Consider the following 13642-nt stretch of genomic DNA (forward strand, 5'->3'; position numbering starts at 1 on the left):
CACATCTGCCCAGCCCCAGCCCCAGCTCCAGCCCAGCCTTAACCCTGGCACATCTGCCCAGCTCCAGCCCCAGCTCAGCTTAACCCTGGCACATCTGCCCAGCCCCAGCTCAGCTTAACCCTGGCACATCTGCCCAGCTCCAGCCCAGCCTTAACCCTGGCACATCTGCCAGCACAGGCTCAGCGCTGTGGCAGCTTCGGGGCACAGGGGAAGCCTCAGGGGTGGGAGAGTGGTAGCGTGAAAGCTTCCCCATCACTTGCATGCCAGGCCAAACGGATGCAGAGAGGTTTGCACTCAGATGGGCTTTTCCCAAGTCCAGCCCTTACAATATTTCATGGAAGAACAACTCATTTGACAGCTCTGAGAAACAGCCTGGAGGAGCAGCACCCAAAGGAAGGCACCTCTCACCCAGCTCCAGGCTGGCTCCTGTTGGCATCAGGGGCAGTGACAGGAGCTGTGCCAGCTGGGATTGCGTTGGCAGGACCGTGGTGCTTGGACGAGCACGGCCCCAGCATGTTCCTGCACATCACAATGAATTATCACTGAGCAACTCCTCTCCAACACACCAACAAAAGCCATTTTCCTGCTCTGCTGTCTGCCTCTTCACTGCTGCTTTTCTACTCAGAGCACTCGTTTCCAATGTCTGGGTAACACAAGGTCTGCCACCACACTGCTGCACCATTTTCCTTCACCTGCCTGGGTTTCTCCACTCCTGAAGGAAGGTGTGCTGAGGATTAGCCTCAGCAGCATTGTTGAGCTCTTCATTTTGTCCAGGAGAACAAAACTAGAAGGACAGCAGAGAACTCCCATCCCAGGCCAGGCTGGATGGGGCTTGGAGCAGCCTGGTCTGGTGGCAGGTGTCCCTGCCCGTGGTAGAGGGTGGGACAAGATGATCTTCAAGGGCTCTTCCAACCCAAACCATTCTATGATTCCAATAGATCCTGAGGCCAGTCCTTCCATTGATTTCTGCTCAAGCAAAGCCCCAGCAGTCTGAGACTCTGTGTCACCTCAGCCCTCCCCTGGCTCCGTGGCACTGCTCCCCTCCCGCCTTGACATCCCTGTCCCACTGCTTCAGGCCATATCTTTCCAAACTCCTGGGAACAGTTTGTCATGCTGGCATGAAGAAAAAACACAGGTAAATGTTTCTGGAGCCTGTCAGCTCTTGCTGGAGCTCGCTGCTTCCTTGTTGACACAGATTCCATAGGACATCTGCGATTTTCAAGACAAACATCTCTGTCTCTGGAGACAAGAAGGAAGATGTGGCCGTGCTGTGGTTGCCCTGTGGCAGGGATGGTGCTGGACTGAGGGGAGCACACAGCCCATGGTGTCTCTGCTGCTTCCTCTGGGAGCTGATCCCACATTTACACACCAGGCTTTTCCAGGACAGGGCCCATGTGCAGCCAGAGCTGTCCCACAACACTGGGATGTGGCAACACCCCATGATTTAGGCACAGATTCAGTGGCCTGGCAGCTGGAGAAGCTCCTCAGCTCTGGGTTTCTCCTGGTCTAAGTGAGATCTCTGGGATGTTCTTCACGCACTGCTCCCCAGCCTGGGAGTACAGGACTTCTCCAAGGCATCTCCTGCCTCTCCTGAGGGAGATGAACAAGACAACAGCTACAGCAGGACGTGTGTGACTCATCTGGTACCTGGTGAACCTGCTCCTGTCTGCCTCAGCAAAAGACCCAAATGGATGAGGTGGGGCTCATCTAACGAGCTTAATGAGGCAAATGTGCTGCATGGTGGGAGGAGGCAGGCGAGATGAATGACTACAGCAACCTCAGCGTCTTTCCTACACCTGGGGCAAGGGGGTGGCTCTGGAAGGACAGGAACCTCCTCGCTGCTGTCCTCAGTGGCTGCTCCTCTTATCACAGACACCAGGGAGTGCACAGGAATGAAGTCACAGGAAGGTCTGGCTCAGAAGCGATCTCTGGATGTTTTTAGTCCCCACAGGCTGGCAGAGTAATTTCAAAATCAGATTGTTTTGCTCAGGACTGTGTCCAGATGAGACCTAGAGAATCTGATCCCCATGGATGGCTCTCTGAGCAACAGCCCCCAGCTCCTTGCTCTTGTGGGGCAGAAACTTTCCCTCATGTTCCACCGGGATTTTGCTGGTTGTGTCTTGTGGACGTTTCTGCCGTTCTCTCCCTCGATGCCCCACAGCCTCCTCCTCCTCCCCAGGCTGATCAGACCCAGCTCTCAGCTGCCCTCACCTCTCATGCTCCAGCCCCAGGCTAACCTCTCTGTCCTGCTGGACCTGCTCCAGCTTGTCCATGACTGTGATACTGGGAGCCCCAGAGAGGATGCAGGACCCCAGATGTGGCCCCGAGACTGCTGAGAAGATGGAGACAATCCCTGGATTTTTTGCTAACAGAGCACAGCACTCTGCAGTGCCACAAAACATGGTCCTTGTCACACCCTTCGTGCCAGGGCTGCACAGAGAGGCTCCCGGTCCTGTGAATCAGCGATGGGCTGGCACGGGATGTCTGAGCTTTAAAACCAGTTTAGAAGAGCCAGCCAGGCCTCAGAGTGACTTTCCCAGGTCCAGTCAGCAGGAACAGCTTCAGCTGGATCCTGACACGATGCCCAGGCAGCTGACTGTGCCCTGTGACACACAGAGGAGATCAGATATGGAGAGTCCCCACTCTCAGAGCCTTGATCACACTGTGATGTCACCATGAGGCTGTGAACAGAGGTGGATTTATCCTGATGGGGTCTCCAAGGATAGGTGTGTCCCAAAAACCAACAAAAAACAAACAGACCTTCATTCCACAGCTGGTGGAAACACTGCTCCTGACTGAATCCCTTAAGCCTCAATGTCATTTGATTTCACAGATTTCACAGTTGGAAAGGACCCACAAAGATCATTGAGTCTGCTCTGAAGTGAATGATCCATAGGGGGATCAAACCCAGCCCTTGGCATTGTCAGCACTGGGCACTGAGGCAAAGCCAACCACTGCAGTCCTTGGAAGGCTCTTTCTGCATTCCCTCCATCAGGGATGGCCTCAGATTCCTCAGATTCCTCACAGTGGAGCCCTGTGGCTTCTCTGAATTGCTGGAGAAATAAACCACACCAAAACCACCACTGGAGTGTGAAACAAGCTTAATGAAAATCCACTAATGTGCAAAGCCAACATGTCCCACACGGTGACCCCTCTGGGGCAGGGAGGGATGCGAGTGACACTTCCGTGGTCACCACCCCGAGCCCCTGCACGGCCACACAACGCTGCTCACAGCCAGACCCCTGCCCAGCCTGGCCTTGGGCTTTTGGCAGTTTATCTTAATCCAGGCAGCTGAGCAGGCTTGTGTGGCTCGGGGCAGCTCTGCAGGATCAGTGTGAGGGTGCTGACAGCTCTGCTGCTCTGCAGCACACACAGAGCTCAGGAACTGGGAACACCTGGGGAGAATGGGGTTCAGGAGGTCCCACCATCCTCAGGTGTGGCCAGCAGAGCTGCATGGCCATCACCTCCCTGGAGGGATCACCCCTGAGCTGTGCCAGGGCTGGAATGGCAGAAAGCCATCTGTGTCCTGGGCTGATCCTCCAGCGTGGGCAGCAGGTCCAGGGAGGGGATTCTGCTCCTCTGCTTGGCTCTGGAGAGACTCCCCTGCAGAGCTGCCTCCAGCCCTGGGGTCCCAGCACAGAAAGGACCTGGAGGAGTTGGAGCCTGTCCAGAGGAGGCCATGGAGATGCTCCAAGGGCTGGAGCCCCTCTGCTCTGCAGCCAGGCTGGGAGAGCTGGGGGTGCTCACCTGGAGAGGAGAAGGCTCCAGGGAGAGCTCAGAGCCCCTGGCAGGGCCTGAAGGGGCTCCAGGAGAGCTGGAGAGGGACTGGGGACAAGGGATGGAGGGACAGGACACAGGGAATGGCTCCCAGTGCCAGAGGGCAGGGATGGATGGGATATTGGGAAGAAATTCTTCCCTGTGAGGGTGGGCAGGCCCTGGCACAGGGTGCCCAGAGAAGCTGTGGCTGCCCCTGGATCCCTGAAGTGCCCAAGGCCAGGCTGGACAGGGCTTGGAGCAGCCTGGGAGTGTGGAAGGTGTCCCTGCCCATGGCAGAGGGTGGAATGGGATGGGCTTCAAAGCCCCTTCAACCCAAACCAAATTGGATTCAAAGACACCTCAAGACATTGTCCTTCAAACTAGGCTGGCTCAGTGCCACAAGGCAGACATAGCCAGGCAGGTCTCAAATCCCACTACACAGAATATTTTCCCTGAAGGCATCCTCATGCAAAAACTGGGATCTTAAGCCCTGCTTGTCTCACTGTCTCCCAGGAAGGCTCAAACACCCACTGGGAATGAACTGTGGGGTCCCAGTGGGGTTTGGCAAGGGAAGCACCAAATCCACCAGGCTGGTTTTGACCTTCCCAAAATCAGTGTAGCAGCTTCAGCCTGACAGAAGCCAATGCTTCTTGTACCATGATGTGGGTCTGGCCTGTGTCAGGGTGGGTCTGATATATCCTGATGCTCTGATCTAACAACAGGGTAACAGCCAAGGAAATGCATCCTGTCCTCTTGTGGCTGGCCTTGGTCCCAGAGCCATGGTGTGGGACAGACACAGCCCAGGCTGTGCTGCTCTGGCCTCTCCCAGGTTCATTTTCCATGTCTAGGTCGAGCAGCTGGATTAGATGATCATTGTAGGGTTTCCAGCTGAAATATTTTATATTCTGTTCCATTCCAGAGACTGTGCTGAGGAAAGGGATGACCCAAGAGGCCCAGGTGCCTCCACAAGGAGCAGAGGAGAGCTGTGAAGGCTGGCAGGACTGAGCCCTCCTCTCCCACTGCCTCCTTCAGTTCCCCAGAGCACCAAATCCCAGGAATGCTGCTGGGATGGGACTCCCAGAGCTTCTGGCCCAACACCACACCAGGGAAGGGAAGCTGTATTAGGTGAATCTTTAAACCTCTAAACACGAGGCTTCCCTCAGCAGCCCCTCTGTACCACCCTTTGGATTAGCTCTAGATAAAATGCCAGTTTTTGGTGATAAAACACATTCCTTCTCTGTCACATCCCTGTAAATGAGCCTCACCATGTCCTGCTTCCCAGGCACTGTAGCTGAGGCACATCCAGCATTTAAAACATGTCTTAAAGAGAGAAAAAAAAGAGATGACAAGTCATGGTCTGGGCCCTGATTATGAAACTGAAGCCACTTTTATGAAAGAGCTTCTTTTTTTTTTTAATTAAAGAGCTTCTGCTAAAGATCCCAACCAGGCACATCCCTCGTTACAGCTTTACATCTTTGACTGAAAGCACGTCCAGGTTTCCCTGAGGATGCTGTGACATGAGGATAACACCTCCCTGGGCACGGAACCAGGGAGCTCCATGGCTCCAGAGCAGCACCTCAAGGCTACTTCAGCAGCTTGTGCTAAGGGAAACCAAACCCCAGGTGGCACAGATCCATCACACAAAGGCAGCTTAACCAGCACTGATCCCCCACAAGAGGCTTTGCATTCTGTAAGTAAGGATTTGCCTGATCTCCTGTAGGGACAAAAAAGGGGGGTGTTGGTTGCACCACGAAGCCTCAGGCTTGGCACAGCCAGAATTTGACTTTCATACAAATCGTTGCTTCTTTGGGAAATGATGAAAAGTATTAAGGGAAAGAAGGATATGGAAGAAAACAAGAAGGAACAAAATGTGAGTTTTCCAGAAGAAACAATCGCTTTTTAATCACGGGAAAACCTGAAGAAGGTCACACCAAACCCAGGGCAGCGCGATGAGACAACATCCCAGCACAGCAATTTAACAGAGAATTGGGAAAAGCTCCACAACACCCAGGTCTGAACATCTGCACAAAGCCAGGCAGAGTTAAAAATAGCTGAAACACTTGTGGTTGACCCCCTGAGTATGCTCCAGACACATCCCCTGCTTCCTTTGAGAACTTCAGATGATGCTGAGCCCACCTTGCCTCTGGGGAGGTTTCCCCTCAACTCTCTTTGAAAATGCACCTTTTATTTTCAGGTTAAAATTTATGGACTCCAGTTTCCAACTGCAGGAACTTTTCTGGGTTTTGTAGCTAAATGAAGGAGGAGTCTAGAAAAAGAATATTGTTGTCGTGGAAGAGTTGAATGATAATGAAAATATTTCCTTTTGTTCATGGATGGTTGGAACTGGAGGATCTTTAAAGTCCCTTAGGGTTTTTGGCTGTGCCCCTCAGCTCAGGGATGGGAGGAGGCTGTTCCTGCATTTCCTATCATCCCAGTTCTGCTGGGAGAGGGATGAGATAGCCTCAATGCATCCAAAATTCATGTAAATGGATGTAAAACTCTAAAGCTCAGGGAGATTCATTAGGAGAAAGCTGACAAAAAGCAGCAGGGGGGCATCACACAATGAAGAATTGTTTTGGGGCAATGAGAAAGAAATAAACCCATTTCCCTCCTTGTTTCTGAGTTGATTTGAGGGTTCTTAGGCAGCTCATGTGTTTGTCTCTCCAGCCCATCCCCACATCACAACTCTGAGCAGTTCCAGGAGCCCCAGGACATCTCCTAGGACATCTTCCTCTTTTATTCAACAAGAGCTTTCATCTGGGAGCTGTTCCTTTCTCACAGCCCTGCTTTTTCAGCATCCTGAGGTCACCTCCCTCCCATCCCACCTCTCTCTGCCTCATCTCTGTGTCCAAGGCAAGGTTGGACAGGGTTTGGAGCAACCTGGGATAGTGGCAGGTGTCCCTGCCCATGGCAGAGGGTGGAATGAGATCCTTTTAATGTCCCTTTCAACCCAACCCAGTCTGGGATTCTGTGATTTTATGATTCAGTATATCATCCCATCCCAAAGGACCCATCAGGGCATCCTTATCTAACAGACTTTGATAGCAGAGGCCAATTTTCTGTGCCAGGTCCTGACTCTTGGGCTGCCACCACTGCCAGTGTTTTTTAGGAGGTCTGGCTCCCAGTGAGCCAAGCCCACACCCAGCTGCAGACTGGCCAAATGTGCATGGGCCACCCGTGGAAGGTCACACTGCAGGCTGGGAAGCTGGAGTGCAGCTGTAAAGGAAATAAAATGGGAAAAGACACTGCCATCAGCACTGCAGGGAGCAGCCCAGGGGCTCAGACTTGGCTGGCAGAAGCTTCTGGGAGTGTCTGTGTGGCTCCAGCCTGCAGGGGGGACACCAGGATCTTTCCACAGCTTCTCTTTCATCGTCTTTAGACCCATTTGAAAGACCCCCACTCTGCAGCCAGCCCCCCCTCACCTGCCAGTCCCAAGGCTCAGCCCCTATTCCCTGCTAGAGGGTAAAATCAAAGCGTCCCGTTCCTCTGCTGGCTTAGCTGGGAGAGTCAGGTTACAGGCAGCAAACCCCCTATCTCTGATCACTTTAATTCCACTAACCCATGTCATGTCAGACAGAGTCAACATTTGCTCTGGAAAACACTCACGACACAGAGAGAGCAAAGCCAGCCTGGCCCGTGGCCTCTCCCCGGCAACACTTTGAAATCACCCAGGGGAAAAAGCGAGGTGAACAGCTGGGAGCTTTCCAGCATCTCCTCGGAGCCCTCCTGACAGATCTCGGTCCCTGGAGTGTCAGGTTACCGGACAGGGGGGGAACTGCTTTTATTATAGGAGGGTCAGCAGGGAATTCTGGCATTTTCAATTACCCCGTGCAGCAGCGGCTGCGATCGGGGTCAGGATTAACCGCCTGACCCGTGGCTGAAGACAGAGTGGCAGGGAAATGCACCATGATGCTGCAAGGCACCAGCCAGTCCAGAGGCCACGGGACAGGGCAGGGAATGGGGAGATGTGGGGGAGGAAGTTCTGGCAGAGCATCTGGCAGGGGATGCCTGTGACTGTCCTGCCACTGTGGTGAAGGGGGAGATTGGGAAACCTTGGGGGAAGGGGGAAAGCTTCCCTCTCACTGCCTTCACCCAGGGACTCGGTCTGTGTGGGTAACCCAGGAAGCTCCATAAGTGTGGAACAGGATTCCCTGTGGGTCCAGGGCATTCCCCAGCCCAGCCCAGCGTTCCCACAGCCCGTGCAGGGAGGCTGGAGGTGATGCTGTGCAGCAGCCAGGACAGTGCTGTGATCAGTCACGGAGCAAGGGCTGTCCTGACCTTCAATCCACAGGGCTTGGAGACCTCTAGGCTGGGATCCAGGCTCCAGCAGTCTGGAAAGCTGTTTTTGAAGTGGCAGCAGCACACAGGGCTCTGTGCAAGGCTGCAGGCAGGTGGAGCAGGCACAGGGGTGGGGTGACCTCTGTTTCTCCAGCATGGGCAGAGGGACAGCCAGGACAACTGACCCCACATTCCCAGGGACCTGGATGTCTCACCCACAGGACACCTCATCCAAGCAGCTCTCCCTCCTTGCCCCACAGCACCCCAATCCCACACAGTCCCCAGCAGGTGACTGGCACTGTCCAGTGTCCCCACCCCAGTCCCACCACTGACCCCAAGGCCCCGTTTTTTTGTGCTCCTGTTCAGCTCAGAGTCCAAACACATCCAGGTATTGAACTGAAAATCAGTTCCTCTGGTTGAAACCTCTCTCATATTTTGCTTTTCTGGGTAAAACTCTCTCCTGCCATTTAAGAACCACAGACTTTCACACCATGGGCCCTCCTGGAGAACATATTTGAATTCAGATGCCTTCCTCCAACACGAGCACTGAAGGCACCACAGTGAGGAATGGAAAAAGGGAGGATTCTCCTGCCCTCCATGGGGACCCTGGTGACCTTGCTTTGCATGGGAGGTTAGGCTGGAGACCTCCAGAAGCCCCTCCACCAGCACCTGTGTGTGTGTGCCTCTCCTGCTAGAACTTTTCCTTGGACTATTACATTTGTCCCCCCAGTTCCTTTTGGAATCAATTCTCTCCAGCAGGAGAAAAGGAAAGCAAGGGATGGCAGCACTGGGGTTCTTTAATAAGCAACATTTGCCCTTAAAGGAGTAAAAATCCTCAGGTCTGGGATATTCCTGGACTTGCTGAAGCTCTGGAAAATTGGTGTTTCACAGTGTGTGAGGTTTTTGTTCCCGAGGTTCTTGGCAAGGTGGCCCACATCGCTGTGTCAAGTGTCTGGAAAACTTCCCAGTGGGCCCAGCCTGCAGCTCCTTGAGTCTGTAACTACAAACGCTGGAAAATCTTAAAAACATGGCAAAGCAGCCCAAAGCTGGTCCTGGCTGCGGCCCCACTTGAATCAAGGCAGGCTTTGGTGTAGATTACAGCCTTTAAAGCAGTTGCTAATGCCACAAGCCCAGCGACTTGGCCCGGGCAGCCGAGGGTTTGGCTGTGTTTGAGCTCTTTGTTCAGTGGGGTTTGCAGTTCCATTTGCATGTGCCACCCGGCCTGCAGGGCTTTGTTCCCACACGGAGGAGCTGCTCCAGAGGATGCTGGTACCCCCCACACTGCTGCCACAGCAGCTTTGGGGGTCACACCGTGCCAAGGGTGCTCCCCACCTCCTGGAAAACTCCTCTGGAAAATTCATCTGCTCCAGATGAGAGCATGGCACCAGGAAAAGGCTGTTGGGAAGCAGGAACACGGTGGGAGCCAGACCCCCACACCCCCCAGATTTTCCATAACATGAGACTTTCCCAAAAAGTGCCAAATAATTGCAATGATAACTGTCCTTAGGAACAACCTGACTTCAAAAGTTCCAACACAGAAAGCTTAGAGCTGTAGTCCTTGAAAGAGAATCCATGGAATCCCAGAATGGTTCAGGTTGGAAGGGATTCTTCCACCTCTGCCATGGCAGGGACACCTTTCACTGTCCCAGGCTGCTCCAAGCCTCATCCAGCCTGGCCTTGGGCACTTCCAGGGATCCAGGGGCAGCCACAGCTGCTCTGGGCACCCTGTGCCAGCCCTCCCCACCCTCACAGCCAGGAATTCCATCCCAATATCCCATCTAACCCTGATCTCCAGCAATGGAAGCCATTCCCTGTGTCCTGTCACTCCATGCCTTGTCCCCAGTCCCTCTCCAGCTCTCCTGGAGCCTCTTTAGGCTCTGGAAGGGGCTCTGAGGTCTCTCTGCAGCCTTCAGGAGCCTTCTGGAGCCCCAGCTCTCCCAGCCTGGCTCCAGAGGGGCTCCAGCCCCTGGAGCATCACTAAGTCTTGCTAATTTGTGACTGAACTTTATCCCTTGTTCTCTTGCATACCAAACTCCACCAGGTTCACTGTGTGTAGGGGAAAACTTTGGAAATACCAGTTTTTTTCCATTGGGAAGAGCATTCCCTGCCCAGCCCCGGCCATGCAGCTGCTTCCTGCACCCCTGCCAGGGCAGGGATGGCCACAGCCTGTGAGGGCCAGGCTGTGAGCATCTTCCTGCTCTCACAGGAGCACACAGACACTCATCCCTCCCCACAGGGACCCCAGGGACCCCCAGGGAGCCCAAGAAGGTCTGAAGGACACCGGGAGGCTGCAGTAACCTCCCTGCAGTAACTGCCCCAGAGCTGTGACTGCCAAGGGCAGCAGGAGAGTTCAATCAGCCACCTGGAACACAGGAGGAAAAGGTGAGCCCTGCTCCATCAGCTCCCTGCACAGAGCAGGGATGGTGGCACACTGGGGGAGCAGAAGGCACCTTCCACACCATCCATCATGGACAGACTGTTGTTTTCTGACCACAGGCAGCTCCAGATGCACTGGAACAGGTTTCTGAAGCCCCAGGCAGGTGTGGGGAGAATGATTCTCAAACTCATTTATGCAACAGGGAAGGCTGGGAGGCAGCAGGAGGAGGAGCAGGAGCCCACAGAGATGGTGGCAGGCGGGGAAGGGCATCTGCTCGGGAAGCTCCAGCAGTGCAGCCCATCCCCTGCTCTGCCAACATCCCCCCAACTGCCCACCACAGGAGCAGCAAGAGGCTCCTGAAGAGCCAGCAGCTGGCAAAGCTCTCTCCATCTGCTGCAGATGGCCTCCAGTGGCAGAGGAGCAGGGATTTGGGCATGGCAGGATCCCTCGTGGGCGCTCACTGCCGGCTGCTGCGGGCTGAGGGGATGCAGGGAAAGCAACAGGTTGGGACAACAAGCGAGGGGAGGAGGGCAGCAAGAGCCACATCATGTTTTGGTGGCAGTCAGGGTGAAGATGGGAGCTGTGGGTCAATGGAAGAGGGAGAGAAGACAGGTGGTGGTACCAGGATGGTGACACGGGTCCATGGAAGGCAAGGTCAGGGCATTAACTGGGGTAGGAGGAGCAGCCATGGGGATGTCAAGGTTTCAGGAGGTTTGGAGCCTGGGACCAGGCCAAATTCTCACAGAAACACATCCAGTGAAGTCACCAAAAGATGAAACCTGGGATTTAAAGTGACCTCAGGTCAGCAGCCTCTCCAGCCTGCTCTGTCACACAGGGAAACAGGCTTTGTCCTACCTCCTCCATGTGTGAGATGCTTCCAAAGCTCAGGAAATTTCTGCTTTTCCTCCTTTTGTGTCAATTTTCTACACAAGAATTCCCCTACCAGGTCTTGAAACATCAAGAAGTATGAGACTAGTTCTCATGGACCTCAGTTCCCCTCAGTTCCCCACTTGGGCCATTGTGGTCTCCCATTTATGCAGCTCCTGGACAGACTTCACAGAACCAATTCCAGCTTGCAGTTTTCCAAATCAAATCAAATGTCTCATTGGTGTCCTGACAGACACAGTCTCCTGCATTTCCTTAAAAAATCAGTGATTTCTTTGGGGGAAAAAAGCAGCAAGCTACACAGGTTCATGTACAAGGACCTGGTGGGCTGCCTGTCTCTTGATGGCTCAAGACTAGTTCTCTTCCTGAAAGGTGTTTCAGCTAAAGCCAGACTGAATTGGAGGAAAATTCCCATCCCTAAAAGTGTCCAAGGCCAGGGCTTGGAGCAACCTGGTCTAGTGGAAAGTGTCCCTGCCCATGGCAGGGGGTGGGATGGGATAATCTTTCATGTCCCTTCCAACCCAAACCATTCTGGCATTCTATTATAAACAAATACACAGAGCTTTGAAGCTCTGGAAAGCTCATTCCAGCCCTTTGAGGTATTTTCTGCACTTTCCCAGGTTCTGGTTTCACAGACAATAACTCTTGGCTGCAGCAGAGCCCAGCTGAGCAGCACAAGGGAAAACAGGAGGAGCCAATACTTTGCTGGTGTCCAGAGCAGGGCTGTGCTGTGCCTCTCTCAAGAGGAGGGAGCCAGACACATCCTCTGCTGCACAGTGAAAGTGAGAAGATAAAAGCAAGGCTCCCTGTGCCCCAGGCAGTACAAGTCTCCTGTCCCTGTCTAGCCGGCAGCAGCACTAATGTGACAAGCAAACATCAGGCTGGTGAGAAGGTCTGCTCCTACCCACCTCATCCCTCACCTCGCCTGCTCCCCGACCTCTCTGTGCCCCCTGCTGCCTTTGCCAGCAGGAATCCGGGACCGTGGCTATGAGGGAATTGTTTTGATTGAAGATGAGGGGGAAAAAAATCCTCTTTTCTGGTGCTCTGCACATGCCAGGATCTGTCTGGCCTGCGCTCCATCGCTCACGGATGAGTTCCACGAGGTTTGTAACAGGAGCAGGCTGGGCTCAGTCCAGTGCTAGGAGACCCCCAGCAGAGCAGGGCCATGGCCCATGTCCTTGCTTTGGACCGTGGTCACCTGTCCTTGAGCTCAGGGGCTCCTCCAAGTGCTGTCAGGACAGCCCTCCCCAAAAGAGACTGTGTGGCTGGGACACAACCTGGGCTGTGACAGCCACCAAAATTCAAACCCTGCTGATGCCTGGGACAGAGGTGTGAGCTGCACATCTTCCAGGCCAAGAGACCCAGAGAATCATAGAAGATGGAAAAAGACCTCCAAGTCCAACCTTTGAATGCCACCTTGTCCACTAACCCGTATCACCATGTCGTGACATACTGCCACCCAGAATAATAATTCAAATAATCATAACAACTTTTCTGGATCTATAGAGTGGGAGAAATCATCCTGATGGGTTTATTGGGACAGTGGATCAGTTTTCTTCACCACACACTCCTCGTATTCCCTCTGCAAGGGCCATTTATGGCTCTCTGTGGCTCTGTCTGCAGCCAAGAGCCTCTGACATCAGCACTAATCCTCCCTCCTTATCCCCTGTGACAAGAGTTGCTCACAAAAGGGACACATTCCCAAGAGCCTGGATGTTCTTTCCCCCACCACTGGGAGGTCTTGAATTTGTCTTTGGATACTCCAGAGCCCAAGGCTTCTTCCTCCCTCCTCAGATCACAGCAGCCAGTTACCTGGAAGTGCCCTTCCCACTGCTATTAACTCATCCCTGCCCATGGAGCCCTTTCCTTCAGCTCTCCCAGGGCACTCAGCCTGTCCATGGTACGGATGGAGCCTGCAAATCCTCACAGCACCAATGAAACAGAGAAATTAAGAACCAGGAATCACCAAGACTCTTCCCACTCCCCACCCCTCCCCAAAGAAAGGCCACGAATTAGTAGTCAAGGGGCTGCCAGCAAGAGCTGGTGCCTGGCATGGCTCTCAATTAATCAAGTGTCATTATCTGGAGCCCTGGGCCAGCCTCAGCTCCTTGACCCCTTGGGATGCTGGCATGGCTCTCAGCCACCCTCTTGGCACAGATCATTTGTTGAAGAATGGCTGGGAAAAGGCTTTTGGTGGCACCCAGGCTCTGGCAGGGTCCCTTCAGACAGGACTGTGGCACGTGGAGAGCCCTGGATTTCACTCCTGAAGGGACACTGAGCTTTTGGGGGATGAGGTGCTGCAGGGTGTGAGAGGCAGGGTGCAGGTGAGCTGGAGATGCAGGTGAG

General features: G+C 53.9%; 1 protein-coding gene across 5 annotated transcripts in view; it reads right to left on the reverse strand.

The window, feature by feature from the left end:
* Nucleotides 1-13642, reverse strand: part of EPHB2 (EPH receptor B2) — a 133746-nt gene that overhangs the window by 32683 nt on the left and 87421 nt on the right. The window lies entirely within an intron of this gene.

The sequence above is a fragment of the Parus major genome, chromosome 21, assembly GCF_001522545.3.
Source record: "Parus major isolate Abel chromosome 21, Parus_major1.1, whole genome shotgun sequence".
NCBI lineage: Eukaryota > Metazoa > Chordata > Aves > Passeriformes > Paridae > Parus > Parus major.